At 43.3% G+C, this 20230-nt stretch overlaps 1 non-coding gene across 1 annotated transcript; it reads right to left on the bottom strand.

Annotated features, from left to right (window-relative positions):
- Window positions 1–9643: 9643 nt before the first annotated feature.
- Window positions 9644–9716, bottom strand: TRNAR-UCU (transfer RNA arginine (anticodon UCU)). Its single transcript has one exon. It is a non-coding gene; the product is annotated as a tRNA-Arg (tRNA).
- Between the last annotated feature and the right edge of the window lie 10514 nt (window positions 9717–20230).

The raw sequence follows: 20230 nt of genomic DNA, 5'->3' as shown, positions 1-20230 counted from the left end.
TTCTGTCTCTGCTGGTAAAGAATCTGCCTGTGATGTGGAAGACCTGGGTTCGAAACCTGGGTTGGGAAGATCCCCTGGAAAAGGGAAAGGCTACCCACTCCAGTATTCTGTCATAGTCAATTTGCAGAGTCGGACACAACTGACCAACTTCCAACTTCATCAAAGACTCTTTAGTTCCTCTTCACTTTCTGCCATGAGAGTGGTGTCATCTACATATCTGAGGTTACTCATATATCTCCTGGCAATCTTGATTCCAGCTTGAGCTTCATCCAGTCTGGCATTTCACATGATGTACTCTGCATAGAAGTTAAACAAGCAGGGTGACAATATACAGCCTTGTCGTACTCCTTTCTCTATTTGGAACCAGTCTGTTGTTCCATGTCAGGTTCTAACTGTTGCTTCTTGACCTGCATACAGATTTCTCAGGAGGCAGGTAAGGTGGTCTGGTATTCCCATCTCTGTCAGAATTTTCTACAGTTTGTTGTGATCCACAGAGTCAAAGGCTTTGGCATAATCAATAAAGCAGAAATAGATGTTTTCCTGGAATTCTCTTGCTTTTTTTATGATTCAGCAGATGTTGGCAATTTGATCCCTGCTTCCTCTGCCTTTTCTAATCCAGCTTGAATATCTGGACAATCTTGGTTCACATAGTGTTGAAGCCTGGCCTGGAGAATTTTGAGCATTACTTTGCTAGCGGGTGAGATGAGTACAATTGTGCAATAAGTTTGAGCATTCCTTGGCATTGCCTTTTTTTGGGGACTGGAATGAAAACTGACCTTTTCCTGTCCTGTGGCCACTGCTGAGTTTCCAAATTTGATGACATATTGAGTGCAGCACTTTCACAGCATCATCTTTCAGGATTTGAAATAGCTCAACTGGAATTCCATCACCTCCACTAGCTTTGTTCATAGTGACGCTTTCTAAGGCCCACTGGACTCACATTCCAGGATGTCTGGCTCTAGGTGAGTGATCACACCATCGTGATTATCTGGTTGTGAAGATCTTTTTCGTACAGTTCTTCTGTGTATTCTTGCCACCTCTTAATATCTTCTGCTTCTGTTAGGTCCCTACCATTTCTGTCCTTTATTGAGCCCATCTTTGCATGAAATATTCCCTTGGTATCTCTAATTTTCTTGAAGAGATCTCTAGTCTTTCCCATTCTGTTGTTTTCCTCTATTTCTTTGCATTGATTGCCGAGAAAGGCTTTCTTATCTCTCCTTGCTATTCTTTGGAACTCTGCATTCAGATGGGGATATCTTTCCTTTCCCCCTTCGCCTTTAGCCTCTCTTCTCTTCTCAGCCACTTGTCAGGCCTCCCCAGACAGCCCTTTACCTTTTTGCATTTCTTTTCCTGGTGGATGCTCGTGATCCCTGCCTCCTGCACAATGTCATGAACCTCCGTCCATAGTTCATCAGTCACTCTGTCTATCAGATCTAATCCCTTGAATCTATTTGTCACTTCCACTGTATAATTGTAAGAGATTTGATTTAGGATATACGTGAATGGTCTTGTGGTTTTCCCCACTTTCTTCAATTTACGTCTGAATTTGGCAATAAGGAGTTCATGATCTGGGCCACAGTCAGCTCCCAGTCTTGTTTTTGCTGACTGTATAGATAGAGCTTCTCTATCTTTGGCTGCAAAGAATATAATCAGTCTGATTTTGGTATTTACCATCTGGTGATGTCCATGTGTAGAATCTTCTCTTGTGTTGTTAGAAGAGGGAGTTTGCTATGACCGGTGCGTTCTCTTGACAAAATTCTATTAGCGTTTGACCTGCTTCATTTTGTACTCCAAGGCGAAACTTGCCTGTTACTCCAGGTATGTCTTGGCTTCCTACTTTTGTATTCCAGTCCCCTATGGTAAAAAGGACATCTTTTTTGGGTGTCAGCTGTAGAATGTCCTGTAGGTTATCATAGCATAGTTCAACTTCAGCGTCTTCAGCATTACTGGTTGGGGCATAGACTTGGATACTGTGATATTGAATGATTTGCCCTGGAAACAAACAGAGATCATTCTGTCATTGTTGAGATTGCACCTAAGTACTGCATTTCAGGCTTTTGTTGACTATGAGGATTCTTGTCTAGAGGATTCTTGCTCACAGTAGAGATATAACGGTCATCTGAATTAAATTTGCCCATTTCTGTCCATTTTAGTTCACTGATTCCTAAATGTCTATGCTCACTCTTGCCTTCTCCTATTTGACTACTTCTAATTTACCTTGATTCATGGACCTAACATCCCAGGTTCCTATGTGATATTGTTTTTTTACAGCACTGGACTTTGCTTCTATCACCAGTCACATACACGACTGGGTATTGTTTTTGCTTTGGCTCCGTCTCTTCATTCTTTCTGGAGTTATTTCTCCACTGATCTCCAGTAGCATATTGGGCACCTACCAACCTGGGGAGTTCACCTTTCAGTGTCCTATCTTTTTGCCTTTTCATACTGTTCATGGGGTTCTTGAGGCAAGAATACTGAAGTGGTTTGCTGTTCCCTTCTCCAGTGGACCACATTCTGTCAGACCTCTCCACCATGACCCGCTGTCTTGGGTGGCCCCACAGGGCATGGCTTAGTTTCATTGAATTAGACAAGGCTGTGGTCCGTGTGATCAGTTTGGCTAGTTTTCTGTGACTGTGGTTTTCACTCTGTCTGCCCTCTGATGGAGAGGGATGAGAGGCTTGTCCTTTCTCCTGGCTCCTGGTGAGCACAAGGTTCTGTTTGAGCCCTCCACGAGTCTGTTTCCCTGTGGAAGTTCTGGAATCCAATCCCACTGGCCTCCAAAGTCAAATTCCCAGAGGATTCTTAGTCCCTTGGCCAGGTCCCCAGGTTGTGGGCCCTAGAACTTTCTTAACCGTGTGAGAATTTCTTTGGTATAATTGTTCTGCAGGCTGTGAGTGTTCTGCTCAGTGGCTCTGCGGTGGGGCTAACGGCAACCTCTTCCAAGAGGGCCCATGCCACATGCTGCGTGTCCCAGGTCTGCTGCAGCCAGAGGCCCTGTCCCCGCCGCAGGCCACTGCTGACCCATGCCTCCTCAGGAGACACTCAAACACTCAGAGTGTTTGGCTCAGTCTCTGTGGGGTCTCTGGGTCCTGGTGTGCACAAGCTTTTGTTTGAGCCCTCCAAGCATCTCTCGTGGGTATGGGATTTGATTCTAAATGTGATTTTGCACCCCCCCCCAACCCCATTGTCTTGTTGGGGCCTCTCCTTTGCCCTTGGACGTGGGTTATCTTTTTTTAGTGGGATCCAACATTCTCCTGTCGATGGTTGTTCAGCAGTGAGTTGCAATTCTGGAGTCCTCACAGAAGATGGGCACACATCCTTCTACTCTGCCATCCTGAAAGCTCTGTGCTAGTTTTAAGCATGGAATTACATACTTTTGTACTAGCTGCTGAGAACAGAAAAACTTACCTCTTGGTTGTGAACGTTTTGCCCAGACCCTTTCCTGGGATGACATCAGCGTGAGATTAGCCAGAAGGAACGGGATAACACAGAGCTCAAGGCTGTGGAAGTTTTACCCAGACCTTCTCCTATAACATACATTCTGAGCTCAAAAAAAGCATGTCCTTGAATAACAGATACTATTGCCTACGTGTCTAAGGCAAAAGAATGTTAAAAAAAGACAGACTGTTCACCTCCTCCTCATTGACCTGCCGAAGTTAACTCTCTCACACCGTGCATGGAGAACGTCACCTGCCATGGGCATGCATGCTGTCGCTTCAGTCGTGTCCAACTCTTTGCAACCCTATGGACCATAGCCTGCCAGGCTCCTCTGTCCATGGGATTCTCTAGACGAGAATACTGGAGTGAGTGGCCAGGCCCTTCTCCAGGGGATCTTCCCAACCCAGGGATCAAACCCCAGTCTCAGCTGAACCCCACTGCAGGCAGGTTCTCTACCACTAGCGCCGTATCAGTAAACAAAGGATGTTGGGGCCATTGAGCTGGCAGCCACTGCAGCCGCCCCTACTGTGCACCCTGAGAGGATTCAGGATGGAGAGAAACAGGCGACTGGCCCTCGACAACTGAGATGGGTAACAGAGGAACCATTTTAATCAGCTCAGACTCATCTTCCCACACACAGAAAAGCAAGCTCAAGTCATTGACTTGAGACATCTGACTTAACAGCAATCTTGTGAGGTTCCAACTACCTGGGCTTTGTTACAAAAACTCCTGAATATCCTGGCTCTTTCCTCACCTCTTCAAAACAGTCCCTCAGAGCTATCTGGGCTTCAGTCCTTAGTTTTGCCTGTCAGATAAAACACAATTCTCAACTTTTAGGCTATGCATTTTTTCAGCCAATAGTGTTTAAAGTTGAAGCCCCATCCTTGCTGCAGCATCCTAGGCCTTCCTAACCACTCTGCTTCATGACTGCTTCTAACACTCCTCGGTTTATTCCACCTATTGCCTCCCTCCCTCACTGGAATGTAACCGCGGGAAGGGCAGAGATTGTTGCCTGCTTTTTGCTATTTCTGTCGTGCGTGCAACAATGTTTGATATAGTAGATTCCAAGTAAATGTTTGTTGAAATAACTGGACAGGGCTGAACAGAGAATGGGAGAGAAGAGGGCCTCTCCACAACACAACTCCAGGGGGCACCCTTTATGCTGTAGTCTATGTGAGCGACATCTTCAAAAACCGCAGTGCACAGGCTCCACAGCTGTTTGTAGTGACCCCAACAACAACCATGTTATTATATGCCAGAGTATATATTACTAAATAAAAATATTTTTCTGATAATAAAAACATATATAAAAACATAAAGAAGAAGAAAATCATCCCCAAACCTTCAACCATGAGATATTATCTTATCATTTGTTGATCATCCTTCTAGACCCTTCTCTATGCCAGCGTGGCTTGCTCAGTCGTGTCTGACTCTTGGCGACCCCATGAACTGTGGCCCACTGTCCTCTGTCCATGGAATTTTCCAGTCAAGAACACCGGAGCAGGTTTAAGCTTCCTTCTCCAGGAATCTTCCCGACTCAGGGATTGAACCCGTGTCTCTTGTGTCTCCTGCACCGACAAACGGATTCTTTGCTGCTGCGCCACCTGGGAATCTGTACTTATTTGTGCATATAACCCTTTGTCTTACAGTAGTGGCATGACAATAACAAAATCTGTCGTTTCTTAACCCACTAGTATATTATGATGAACTCTCCACGTCAATAAATGCAAACCTGTATTTTCTTTTTAAACCAGGAGTCTGTAAATTAAGACCCATAAACCAAATCTACCCTTTTTTAAAAATTATAAATAGAGTTTAACTGGAACACAGCCATGTCCATTCCTTTACATATTGTCTATGGCTGCTTTCAGGCTACATGGAAGAGTTGATTATTTGTGACAGAAACCACTCAGCCAACAAAGTCTGCAATATTTACTACCCTTCTTTTTTTGGCTGCACCATGCGGCATGCAGATCTCAGTCCCCGGGGACTGAACCCAGGCCCCTTGCAGTGGGAGCACAGATCCTTAACCACTGGATCACCAGGGAAGTCCCTTCACTCTCTGTTTTTTAACAGAGGAATGTGTTAATCTTTGCTTTGTGGCTGAGTATTAAATAGCATGAAAATACCCTGAATGAATCACTGCCCTATTGGTACACATTTAGTCTGCGGCCAATTTTTGTTGACACAAGTTTCTATCTACGTCTTGGGACAGGGGTGCAGAGTTTCAGCTCAGGATAACTCCCAGTAGCAGATGGGCTGTGTAAGGGGCCACGCACACCTGAAAGAATGCAGGTAATTAAAAGGGGTGGGGGACGGCCCTGCTGTTCACACAAGTCCTGAAGCGCAGCTCCTCCTACCCCATCCAGCTCTGTGCTGTTCTGGGGTCTGCGTGTAGTTTGGCCATGTTTCGTTGACTCAAGTGAAATTGGTTCCTTTTGAAGAAGTTCAATGTGTATGAACTCAGGGGATTAGGAGTTTCTGTCCGATTCAGGCCAGTGGCTTGAGCCAGGAGAGCTCACGGCCAGGCAGCCCCGAAGAGAAGAGACCAGAGATCTGCTGGGGAGTGGAGAATGAAGGCTGACCTCAGAGAGAGCGGCCCAGAGCTGAAGCAGGGTGCTTGGGCTCTGGTCTTGGAGCTGCCTTTGCTGACCTCGATGTTTCCACTATGTATTTAAAAAAAATTTTTTTTTGAAGTATAGATGATTTATAAGGCTGTGTTAGTTTCAAATGTACAGTAAATCGAATCAGTTATATATCTACTTTTTAAAATTCTTTCCTATATGGGAAAAGGTCATTACATTCCCATATAGGTCATTACAGAGTATGGAGTGGAGTTCTCTGAGCTATACTATAGGTTCTTAATAGTTACCAATTTTATATATAGTCGTGCGTATATGTCAATTCCAACCTCCTGATTTATCTCTCCCTCATCTTTCCGCCTGGTAATCGTAAGTTTGCTCTCTACATCTGTGGCTCTATTTCTGTTTTGTACATCAGTTCCTTTGTACCTTTCTAAGGTTCCACGTGCAAGTGATGTCCTCTGTTCGTCTTTGTCCGGTTTACTTCACTCAGCATGACCATCTCCAGGTGTACCCATGTTGCTGCAAATGGCATCACTCCACTCTTTGTGGCTGGGCAATATTCCCTTGTGTATGTACCTCATCTTCTTTATCCGTTCATCTGTCGATGAACATTTACGTTGTTTCCATGTCTTGGCTATTGTAAATAGTGCTGCAGTGAATATTGGGGTGCATCACCTTTCTGAACGAAGGCTTTTTCTGGAAAAATATAAGTTTAGAACTACCATATGACCCAGCAATCCCACTGAACTCTGCGTTTTTGATCCAGTAACTGAGAGTTTAGTCACGCATGCACAAGTATAGCCCTTCCTCTCTTTCTGTGCACCCTTATCTCTTACTAAATGGCCCCAATTTCACTGATTATGTAGGAAATAAATACAACCAATTTTCGTTTAACTTCTAATTGTTACCACCGGTAGAAATAATCAACACAAAATAAAACTGAAAACAAATGAAGCTGTGCATGGCAAAAATACGCTATTGACTAAAACTGGACAGAAGGGTTACATTTTCTTGACGAAACTTAGATACACGAGATTTGACCTCGGGGAAATTTGGTTTTGGAAAAGCAAAACAAACATCACAATGGTTGAAACTAAATGAGGAAAAACTGATGTGGTTCAAGAAACTAATCTATTCTCAAAGACACAAGAGATAACACACGTTGGTGAAGCTGTGGGGCAAAGGGAACCCTGGTGCACTCTTGCTGGGAATGTACGTTGGTGCAACCACTAATGGAAAATGGCACAGGGGCTCCTCAAAAACTGAAAGTAGATCTTCCATGTGAGCCCACAATTTCACTTTTTGAAATGAAACAGCGATCTTAAACACACCTGCAACCCCATGTTCACTGCAGCCTTATTTATAATACAAGATACGGAGACAACCTAGGCGTGCCCTGACGGACGAATGAATAAACCACGCGGGGCATGTGCACATATGCACACTCACTGGGGATTATTCAAGGATAAAAAAGGAGAAAAGTCTACCGTTTGCGCCAATATGAACAAACCTAGAGGACATTATGCCAAGTTAAAGAAGCCAGGCACAGGAAGACAAATACTGTGCCATCTCAGATTCGGGACCTAGTAAAGTCAAACTCATAGTACCAGAGGGGAGACTGGGAGTTGCCAGGGGTTGGGGATCAGAGGGAATGGGGGAGATTCTCAGTTTTAAGATGAGTAGGTTCTGGAGATCTAATGTATACCATGATGACTAGAGTTAATGATACTGTCCTATATGTCTGAACTATGCTGAGAGAATATATCTTACCACACACACGCACACACAAAGTAACTATGATGGATGTGCTAATGAACTTGATTATGGTAATCACTTCAAACATTATGTATACTTAAAAAAACCATGTTGTACAACCTAAATGTATACAAAATGTGTCAGTTAATAAAGCTGGAAAAAACTGATAATGTGTTCAACTTGTGTAAAAACCGATACACATAGGAAAAAGATCCAAGAAGGATCTACTGTGTAACGTAGTGTATTACCTCAACACTGGGTAATAACCTATAATGGGAAAGAACCTGAATAGATACATATGTGCACAGCTGAACTACTTTGCTATATTTTTGAATCTAACAACATTGTGAATCAACTGTACTTCAGTAAAAATATTTTTAAAAGAATGGAATTTTCCATGTCTGGAAAAAAAAAAGAACAAGTGCAATGAAAAGAAATTTCAATGAAATAAACGCAGCAAGTATTGAAAATGGTTTAATTCCATTGTATAGAATATCAGTCAAGGGGTGAAATTGGCTTGAGATTGCTCTGGAGAATACCTTCTTGATGAACACTTAGCCATGTTAGAGATGAGATTTCTTTAAATCCAAAGCTAGACTAATAAATTTCTATTCTTTGTCAGGATTTTTTCACCAGCTATTTTGCATCAAGGCTTCTGGGGTCTCTGGAACCACTCAGGCCACAAGGAAAAGGAAAATGGAATCTATTTTCTATTAGTTTCTCTGTGCAGAATCTGTTTTGCAAGTTATGGGCAATTTTACAATCCTTAAACTGACCTCGACCCTAGAAGATAAAACAATTCTGCATAGACTCTGCTTTAGTTTTATAACTCATTCTAACAGTTCCAGGGAGGCAGACCTTGCTGCATCACTTCAAAATCTTTTTATAGTGTTAAGTTTAATATCAAATAAGAGAATATTTTACTATTATGACACAACTTTAACATGTGAGCTTTGCTCGGTTTATATGCATCTTACCTTCACCCACCTACTATATTCTTTACTAGGTTTTGGTGACAATGTTATAATATTATGCCAATTTGTCTTATTTTTCTAAGAATATTCTGTGCATTTTTTTCTATATTAAAAAAAAGGAGAGAAATAAAAAACAAAGATCAGAAACCAGCCATGATGCTGCGTGCAGGCACTGGTGTGATTACCAGGGATAAAATATGTCCGTTTTTTATTTATTGTTCAACCCCCTGCCACATCATCATTTAAAGACTTTGCTCCAGTGGTTGGGACTGCACGCTTCCACTGCGGGGGGTATGGGTTTGATCCCTGGTCATGGAACTAGGATCCCCCATGCTGAGCAGTGTGGAAAAAAAAAAGAACCCCACAAAACATGGTCCCCAAAGTTAAATACGTACATAAGAAAGTACCAGTGTCTAAGAAGGCAGGGAAGGAAAAGCACAAAAGCAACAAAGCAACACCTCGACACTGCGAAGCACCCCCTGCCTCCCTCACCACCACCAGACTGAACGTAGGCCGGAGCTGCAAAGGTCCAGCATCAGCAAAAAACCGAACTCTGAAATGGCTGTGGTCATAACATGTGACCATGAGAAAAAAGAAAATGCTTGACACCAAACATCTTGAGGTCAGGCAGGAGGGCTGTGCTGCGTCTGTATTCTCCATGCTCAGTAAAGAGCTGACAGAGCTCTCCTGGGGTGAATGAGGGGATGAATGGGGAAAGAGAACCGTGAATGCGCAAGTGAAAATACCTGCCCTTATTTAAACATTTGGAACCTATCTAGTCTGGCTTGGCAGTTTTCAACCTTGGCTGCACATTATAATCATTTAGGGAGTTGTTTTTTTTAACTTTTTTTTCATTGTTTTTGCCTCACTGAACAGCATGTGGGGTCTTAGATCCCCAACTAGGGATCAAACCCAGGCCCCCTGCACCAGAAGTGCAGAGTCTTAACCACTGGACCATCAGGGAAGTCCCTTTTTCTTAATTTTTTACTGATTTATTATATACAGAAAAGTATATGTATCTCGAGGAGCTTTTAAAAACTGCTATGCGTGACACTGGGTAAAATTAAGAACACTGACAATACCTAATGTTGTGGCACTCACAGATGCTGCTGCTGCTGCTGCTGCTAAGTCGCTTCAGTCACGTCAGACTCTGTGCGACCCCAGAGCGGCAGCCCACCAGGCTCCTCCGTCCATGGGATTTGCCAGGCAAGAGTACTGGAGTAGGGTGCCATTGCTTTCTCCAGATGTTGCTAGTGGGGATGCAAATAATACAACTATCTTGAGGAACAGCTTGGAAGTTTCTTATAAAACGTTACACAGATACTTAGCATATGAACAGAAATTCCATTTCTAGGCATTTCCCCAAGAGAATGAAAATACATATCCACACAAAACCTTCACATGAATGTTGACAGAGCATCATTCATAACCATCCATAAACTGGAAACAGCCCAGCTATCCATCAACAATGGGTGAGCAGACAAAGCGTGGTGCCTCCACACAACGAAATACTAATTAGCGGGGGGAAAGAAGAATGAACCACTGAAACATGTAGGGACAAGATGACTCTCATAAACACGATGCCGTCCACGTAAGCAGACTGCTCGATTTCATTTACACGAACTTCCAGTGCTTACAGAGTCACAATCACAGTGACCAGTCAGGTCAGTGGTCACCTGGGGGAGGGGCAGGGGTGTTTGGGGAGGACAGAAATGCTCTATACCTGGTTAGTGCTTTCAGGGGGACCTACGTTTGCCAAAGCTCGATCTGTTCACCTAAAATAGGTAGATCTCATTGTATGCAAATTACACTTCAAAAAAGTTGATTTAAAACAAAACTGCTGGGCTTCTCTGGTGGCTCAGGGGTAAAGAACCTGCCTGCCAGTGTAGGAGACGTGGGTTCCATCCCTGATCAGAGAAGTTCCCACATGCCATGGAGCACACTACTGAACCACTGAGCCCGCGCATCACACTATTGTATACTGAGCCTGTGCGTCACACTATTGTATACTGAGCCTGTGCGTCACACTACTGAACTACTGAGTGCCGGGAGCCAGCAGGGGAGTCCCCACCCATGACAAGGTCATGTGGGAGAGTTCTGGTGGGCAAGGCGAGCCAGAACTTGAGGGGTGCCCCTCTGGACGTGCCTAAGCGTCTATCCCAAAACCTGAGCCTGTCTGTTTTACTGCTTCATGACTTTCACCAACTCCTCTGACAGTCACGAGGGGCTATCCCCAACCACTTTTATCTGTAAGAAAAGCAACTTAGAGCTCTAGTTAATAAGTCTCCAGGGTATAATAAGCTGTGTTCCAATTGTGATCCCCTCAGAGAGCTTTCTAACCTGCCTAACAGGTTCCCGGACTCTTACAGCTACGCATGTGATTGTTTACGGCCTCCCAACCATGTGAGGCACAGGAGACTTAAGTTATTCTAACAATGCAGAGCCTCCCGGGGAGTTAGAAATTGTTAAAATAGAACTGATAGAAGATTTCTTTTGAGTTAATACCTGCTGCCAAGTTTCCATATTTCTCACCCACTGTGTTCCTGGGAGTGTATTGATTAATATAGCTGATATATAAGAAATATAAGTAGAAGCTTTAATGTTAATAATAACCGTAGACCCCTAAGCTAATAAATTCTTCCCTTAATTACCCCCACGAGACTCCTGCCCTATAGGAATCCAACTCTGTCTACTGCTTTCGGGGAGTGGTACTAAACTTTAAGAATAAAGTCACCTTTAGAGAAAATAAGTTTTTCTGGTTGACTAACTCTTATCAGAAGAAAAATGTTAGCAGGTTTCCTGACCAGCTGCTGCTGCTAAGTTGCTTCTGCACGACCCCATAGATGGCAGCCCACCAGGCTCCCCTGTCCCTGGGATTCTCCAGGCAAGAACACTGGAGTGGGGTGCCATTTCCTTCTCCAATGCATGAAAGTGAAAAGTGAAAGTGAAGTCGCTCATTCGTGTCCGACTCTTCACGACCCTATGGACTGCAGCCCACCAGGCTCCTCCACCCATGGGATTTTCCAGGCAAGAGTACTGGAGTGGGTTGCCATTTCCTTTTCCAACTCCTGACCAGAAGATGATGTAAATCACCTAAAGCCTTGGTGTCTGAAAGAACGCCTGGTTTCGATAATGATTAAGGTCTGCTAACCTTGCATGACTTTGCATCCCCTATTATCTTCTATGTGCTACTTGGGGTACAAAAGCCCCTGTTGAAAATAAAGCTACGGACCCTGCTCACTAAGCTCGGTCTCCCCGTGTCGTTCTTTCTCGTCTCCTTTTCTCTCCTTTTGTCTCTACTGTTTCTTCAGGCCAAAGTAATTGGAGCGTGGGGGTCTGCTGAGACCACTTACTTGCCTGGGCTTCTAAGACCCACTCGAGAAGGTGCCTAAGGTGGGGTACCTTCCGCGATTCGAGAGAGCGCCTGTGGCCTCTGTGGTTAGTGCAAACCTGGTGTCACGGGTTATATTGATTTCCCACGTAAACCAATTATAATTAGAGCTCTGATTCTCTCCACTGACGCTATTCCTTTAAATCGCCAACGCCATCATCCTGAGGGAATCCCTGGATCCAACCAGGGCTGGACCCCAGTAACTGAGCCCGTGCATCACACTATTAAACTACTGAGCCCGTGCATCACACTATTGAACTACTGAACCAATGAGCCCACATGTCACACTACTGAACCACCAAGCCCGAGTGTCACACTACTGAACTACTGAGCCGACGTGTCACACTAATGAACCACTGAGCCCGCACGTCACACTACTGAACCACTGAGCTTGTGTGTCACGCTACTGAACTACTAAGCCCGCACATCACACTACTGAACCACTGAAGCCCACACACCTTCAAGCCCGAGCTCCACAAGAGGCCTGTGCACAATGAGAGGACGCCCTAGCTCGCCACGACTGGAGAGAAGCCTGTTGAGCGCAGAAGACTCAGCACAGCCAATTCTAAATAATAATGAAAATAAAACTGTTGCAAAAAAATAAAACGGTAAGCAGAGAAAGGAAAGAAATTGTCTCCAGGCAATCAGAAGCACAGGTGAAGCAAACGCTCACATTTAAGTTTATAAGAAACTTTAAATGACGTAGTAGGACACGTGACAGGAGACATCGTGACGCTGCCTTACGTGTGTGTTTCTGGAAAACAGTCTCGAAGCTTCCTTACAAATTTAAAACGAACCTATCATAGGCCCCAGCTGATCCCAGGTGTTCACAGAAAAGAAATAAAAGCGTAGTCCATACAAAGACTTGTATACAGATGTTCACAGCAGCTTTATTGTAATAGCCTCAGACTGGAAACCATCCAAGTATCCATCAACAGAAGAATGGATAAACAAATTGTGGTAGATTTATATCATGGAATTGTTTAGACACTAATTTGTGTCTTGACTCTTTCACGACCCCATGGACTGTAGCCGACCAGGCTCCTCTGTCCATGGAGTGAGTCTCCAGGCAAGAATAATGGAGTGGGTTGCCATGCCCTCCTTCAGGGACTCTTCCCGACCCAGTCATCAAACCTGCACCTCCTACACTGGCAGGTGGATTCTTTACCACTAAGCCCCCTGGGAAGCCTTATATTATGGAATACAACACAGCAACAAAAAGGAAGAAATACAGATACACGCAACAACATGGACACATCTAAAAATAACCATGCTGACAGAAGCCAGATGTGAAAGGATACTCTGTATAATCCCATTACATAGAATTCTAGAAAGTGTAAAACAAATCTGTAGTGATAGTTGGGGGTGAGTGGGGAGCGAGTTACAAAGAGGTGATGGCAATGCTACTTGTCTTGATTGCTGTGATGGGGGCGGGGGCGTGTATGTTTGTGCGTATGTCAGTTCAGTTCAGTTCAGTCGCTCAGTCGTATCCGACTCTTTGTGACCCCATGAATCGCAGCACGCCAGGCCTCCCTGTCCATCACCAACTCCCGGAGTTCACTCAGACTCACGTCCATCGAATCAGCGATGCCATCCAGCCATCTCATCCTCTGTCGTCCCCTTCTCCTCCTGCCCCCAATCCCTCCCAGCATCAGAGTCTTTTCCAATGAGTCAACTCTTCGCATGAGGTGGCCAAAGTACTGGAGTTTCAGTTTTACCATCATTCGTTCCAAAGAAATCCCAGGGCTGATCTCCTTCAGAATGGACGGGTTGGATCTCCTTGCAGTCCAAGGGACTCTCAAGAGTCTCCTCCAACACCACAGTTCAAAAGCATCAATTCTTTGGTGCTCAGCCTTCTTCACAATCCAACTCTCACATCCATACATGACCACAGGAAAAACCATAGCCTTGACTAGACGGACCTTTGTTGGCAAAGTAATGTCTCTGCTTTTGAATATGCTATCTAGGTTGGTCATAACTTTCCTTCCAAGGAGTAAGCGTCTTTTAATTTTATGGCTGCAGTCACCATCTGCGGTGATTTTGGAGCCCAAAAAAATAAAGTCAGCCACTGTTTCCACTGTATCCCCATCTATTTCCCATGAAGTGATGGGACCGGATGCCATGATCTTCGTTTTCTGAATGTTGAGCTTTAAGCCAACTTTTTCACTCCACTTTCACTTTCATCAAGAGGCTTTTGAGCTCCTCTTCACTTTCTGCCATAAGGGTGGTGTCATCTGCATATCTGAGGTTATTGGTATTTCTCCCAGCAATCTTGATTCCAGCTTGTGTTTCTTCCAGTCCAGCATTTCTCATGATGTACTCTGCATATAAGTTAAATAAGCAGGGTGACAATATACAGCCTTGACGTACTCCTTTCCTATTTGGAACCAGTTTGTTGTTCCGTGTCCAGTTCTAACTGTTGCTTCCTGACCTGCATATAGGTTTCTCAAGAGGCAGATCAGGTGGTCTGGTATTCCCATCTCTTGAAGAATTGTCCACAGTTTATTGTGATCCACACAGTCAAAGGCTCTGGCATAATCAATAAAGCAGAAATAGATGTTTTTCTGGAAATCTCTTGCTTTTTCCATGATCCAGTGGATGTTGGCAATTTGATCTCTGGTTCCTCTGCCTTTTCTAAAACCAGCTTAAACCTCAGGAAGTTCATGGTTCACGTATTGCTGAAGCCTGGCTTGGAGAATTTTGAGCGTTACTTTACTAGCGTGTGAGATGAGTGCAATTGTGTAGTAGTTTGAGCACACTTTGGCATTGCCTTTCTTTGGGATTGGAATGAAAACTGACCTTTTCCAGTCCTGTGGCCACTGCTGAGCTTCCCAGATTTGCTGGCATATTGAGTGCAGCACTTTTACAGCATCATCTTTCAGGATTTGAAAAAGCTCAACTGGAATTCCATCACCTCCACTAGCATATGTCAAAAGTCATCAAATTGTTCAACTTAAATATATGTAGCTTAATGCACACTAATTATACAACTTTAATACAGCTGTTAAAATGAAAGAAAGAAAAAGAAAGGAAGGAAAGAAGAATGGGAAGAAAGAAAAGGAAAAACAAAATCAACGGAACAAAATAGTGAGCACAGAAAAAGATCCGAAAAGTGTGGTCAACTGATTTTTAACAAAGGTGGCAAAGGAGCAAAGCTGGTCTTTTCAACAAACGATGCTGCAACAGCTGGACATCCACTGGTAAAAAAAGAAAAAGAATCTGCACACCCTTCAAAAAAATTTAACTCAAAATAGATCACATATCTAGATGTAGAATGCAAAACTAGAAAAACCCTAAAAGATGACATGGGAGAAAACCTAGATGGCCCTGGGTATGGTGACGACTGTTTATATGCAACATCATGACCCATGAAAGAAATAATCAATGTTAGACTTTGTTAAAATTAAAACCATCTGCTCTGCAAAAGATGCTTTCAAGGAAATGAGAAGACATGTCACAGACTTGTAGAGTGTATTTTCTAAAGGTACATCTGAAATATCCTGGAGGAGAAAGTATAAATAAAAGGTACATCTGATAAACAACTGTTTCCCCAAAATATGAAGAACTGTTAAAACTCAATAATAAGAAAACAAACAACTCAATCCAAAATGTGCCAAAGACCTTAACAGACACTTCTCCAAAGAAAATACACAGATGGCAAATAAGCATAGGAAAAGGTGCCCCATGTCACATGCCATCTAGGAAATGCAAACTAAAGCAGTAAGGAACCACTACACACTTATTAGAATCTACGACCAGGATCCGCAACACTGGCAACGCCCAGAGCTGGCGAGGGCGTGCAGCGCCAGGGCTCTCACTCGTTGCTGCTGGGAACGCAAAACGGTGCAGCCGCACTGGAAGGCGGTGTGGAGGTCTCTTAGAAAACTAAATCTACGCTTATGCTGTGACTCAGCAACTGCACTCTGGGTATTTACCCGAACGATTTGAAAACTCCCACATGCATAGAAAGCTGCCCACAGACGTTTATAGCAGCTTTATTGCCAAAACTTGTTAAGTGACCAAGATGCTTTTAGTAGCGAAAGGATAAACTACGGTCCATCTAGACAGCAGGATATTATTCATCAACTCTAAAAAGAAATACACTATCAAGACATAAAAAGACATGAAGGAAAGAAATGTGTGTCACTAAGTGAAAGAAGCCAGTCTGCAAAGACTACACACTGTAAAATGCCAATTGCATGGAATTCCAGAAAAGGCAAGACTCTGCAGAGAGAAAGAACAGTGGTTGCCGGGGTTGGCAGTGGGGGTACGGTTGGAGGAATAAACAGGCGGAGAACAGATTTACAGGCCAGTGAAAATACTCTGTATGTGGAGGCCCGTCATACATTTGCCCAAACCTACAGAATGCACAATGCCAAGAGTGAGCCCTGAAGCAAGCTACGGATCTGGGGGGGTTATGATGTGTCAGTGTAGGTTCATCGGTTGTAACAACCGTCACATTCTGTTGGGGGATGCTGAGAATGGGGAAGGCTGTGCATGTGTGAGGTCAGCAGGTATATGAGAAATCTGTGTACCTTCCCCTCAGTTTTGCTATGAACCAAAAACTGCTCTAATCTTTAAATAAACAAAATCCCCAAAAAAGTGAAATAAAAAATTAAAAGCATCTAAAAACACATGTGAAAACAAATGAGTTAGTGGATAATTAAACCAAAATTCAATTTAGTGGCTAACTCTTGTTAAGGAGAAAAAGGCTATGGTCAGGGAAGACATATAGGGAATTTTTAAATCAATGGAATATTATATTTTTGAGGAAATTGCTGCTTATTGATAGATATTTCTTAAGCTAATTGGGGTATTTATTGTTCTTTAAAGGTATACTTATTTCTACACTCTTCAACATGAATTGTGGGTGAATTTTTTAAAACACACACACATAAACACAATTCAGATTTCATTATGCTCAAAACTGTTTCTGGAACTTGATTTTTTAACATTTTATTTCCAATATTGATGTTACTAATAATCTTGTTAAGGATGAGACATATTAGTTCATTCCAAGGCAGGAGTAGGAGAAACAACAGGCTATCATTTCAGCTCAGTTCAGTCACTCAGTCGTGTCCGACTCTTTGCGACCCCATGGACTGCAACACGGCAGGCCTCCCTGTCCATCACCAACTCCTGGAGTTTACCCAAACTCATGTCCATTGAGTCGGGAGATGCCATCCAACCATCTCATCCTCTGTTATCCCCTTCTCCTCCTGCTTTCAATTTTTCCCAGCATCAGGGTCTTCTGAGTCAGCTCTTCGCATCAGGTGGCCAAAGTATTGGAGTTTCAGCTTCAGCATCTATCCCTCCAGTGAACACCCAGGACTGATGTCCTTTAGGATGGACTGGTTTGATATCTTTGCAGTCCAAGGGACTCTCAAGAGTTAAAGCCATACTTTTCTAAGCTCAGTTATATGTTATTAAAATTGGCCAAGTGAGCCAAAGACATTGGTCATTCCTCCAGGAAGCAAATACGGTATCTTGGCCTCCAAAAAGTCCACTCTGCCCTCCTAGCTGGGGCTAGTCCCTCACCCTTGACATACACCTGGCCTCAACATTCAGCTTTTCTCCTGAAGTCACTCTTACCATTCATTTTTGGTCACAAGTCTTGACTTTCAGACTTCATTCGATTTACTTTTCCGCCTATTCATGAGTCATCCCTGGACAACTGGCACTCCTGGGCACAGGCTTGGCAGGGAAAGAGTAAGCCAATAAAATTTCTTATGAAGGAATCAAAATGGGCCCGATAGAGCTGTTCTCCAAATTCAGCTATCCTCAGAGTAGAAGTAGCTTGAGATGTTAACTGAGATACTCCCACCTGGGGCAGTACTTCTCAAAGTGAATGTTACAGAGATGAACCCCAAGCAACTTTCACAAACATGGGTGTTACTGAGCCCACCCATGTCTGCAGAGTAAGTATCTGAGCCTGGGGCCCAGGAGTCTGAATCTCTGAAAAGCACCCGGGTGTTTGTTTCAATGTCCTCTGACATCCTACGAGGCTGGATCTAATCACAGATAAAACCTCGCACGGCAGTGTATGGGTTTTTCGTCACAGACATATCACCAACCAAAATAATGAGCTGCAACCACGCCACATTCAGAAAAAAACTGCAGTTGAGCTTCACTCATTTAGCAGGTATGTTGTTGTCCAGTCCGACGCTTTGCGACCCCATGGACTGCAGCATGCCAGGCTTGCCTGTCCTTCACGGTCTATTTTCACTCTCTCAAATTCACGTCCATTGTGCCAATGATGCCATCCAACCATCTCATCCTCTGTTGCCCCCTTCTCCTCCTGCCCTCAATAGCAGTTACGCTATTTTAATATTGTTTACACTTTACTGACACTCTGAAGGAGGTCTAGCTTAGGTAAAAGTGAAGAGAAAATGGCCTCAGTATTGTAAGTCACTCCTCCTATTCTCACTGGTCCAGTCAGATCTACTCTCGGGGACGGGTATAGGTTGGAAATATGAACTATGTTCAATGCGTGAGCACTGCAGAGGGGACCAGCCCACTGGAAACAGCTGACCTGGCCTTCCCAGCACCAATGGCTGCGTGTCTGCCCTGACTTTCTTCTACAGTAAATAGTTTTAGCCAATGGTGAACCAGAATCTAGTGGATCTCTATTCATTTTATTCTGGGGAAAGACAATATATATAACTACAGCCTTAATGTGTTTTTGCGTTTGTTAAAAAAAAAAAAAAAAGAACTGATTAAGGGTTAATACCTTCAACTTTCTGAACTGCTTGAAATGTAACTATTGCTTCAAATTTATAGAGATTTCATGATTCCCAACATCCCAGTAATGCAAGCACTTGTTCTATTGTTAAGGACCTAGGGAACTGGTATCTAGGATTTCATTATGTGAGAAAAGGCATATTCCTGGCACACAGCCTTAATAGAGGTGAATATAGGATACAAAGCCCCCATGTGTCTTGGGAAAATGAACTGGAGACTCAACTGGAAAACTTTTCAGACCAGTTAAAAACATAAAATATAACCATCACAGAAAGAGCTAATTGTACAGTGATAGCTTCAGTTTCTCTATCAAGAGACAATTTTTTTGCATTTTTGTGGTACTGGCCCACAGCTACAGCCGTATTGGACAGATGTTTTTAACTCCAAATGTAATGCAGAATTACCTATCGTTTCTTTGCTATGCAGATTGAATACTCTCTATGAGCATGCAAAACCGCACGTTTATAGCTTCAACTTCTCATGTTTATTGTGTTCTACTACCAAATGTACCATCTACAGATGGAAAACTCAGTGTCTTTGATCATGGGTGGTGAGGAATCGCTCAAAAGTATTCAGTTACACACAGAGAAACATATTACACATAACGTTGGGAAAAGCCAGACTCCACAGTTATCAAAGTATGTACAGGAGCAATCTTCATCTAGAAGTGTTCCGAGGATTCCAAATGGTCGTGCTCAGCAGCGGGGCCTGTCTGCAAGACCTGGTCAATGGGAAGCTTTCCTCTGCCTCATGGCCTCCCACCCTCTCTAGTGTTTCTTCATGAAAGCAGTGAGGCGTGCTCTCTTACCACTGCTGCTCCTTATTACCTCCAAACAACCAATGAAAGAAGGGAAAACAATTAAGCAATGTGGCCGTCCAGTTTTATGAGCTCACCTTTAAAGACAACCAAGAGAATTTCAGAGAGGTGGGCACGAGGCTTTATAAACTAAACCCAATGACTTCCTTGCAATTCAAGGGTGCTAATCAATATTGAATAGTTATTTTGAACAATCACAAGGTTAACATGTTCTTATTACAAAAAAAGAAAGCAGGCAGAATAAGTTTCTTACAGGGGTGACCAAACTTCATGGAGTTGATTTTTGCCATAATTTGCAATTTTTTACCAAAAAAAAAAAAGCGTGGTATAAAATTTTTTTCCATCCTAATGGCTTGGCTCTTTTTTGTGAATTTTGTGGTAATCCTTAACTGCAAATGTGCTTAAATTATCAAGCATATTTAAAGCAACAGTTTTAAGATACATATATAGTCTAGTTTTAGGGTCCCAAAATGTTATAAACTTTATTTAAGCTTGGTCAGAACTAACCAAATAGAAAATCAAAAAAAGA

Source organism: Bos grunniens, chromosome 1 (genome assembly GCF_055505025.1).
Source record: "Bos grunniens cultivar Pamir isolate PY7600 chromosome 1, Bosgru_T2T1.0, whole genome shotgun sequence".
Taxonomy (NCBI): domain Eukaryota; kingdom Metazoa; phylum Chordata; class Mammalia; order Artiodactyla; family Bovidae; genus Bos; species Bos grunniens.
This window is presented reverse-complemented; position numbering and strand designations above follow the sequence as displayed.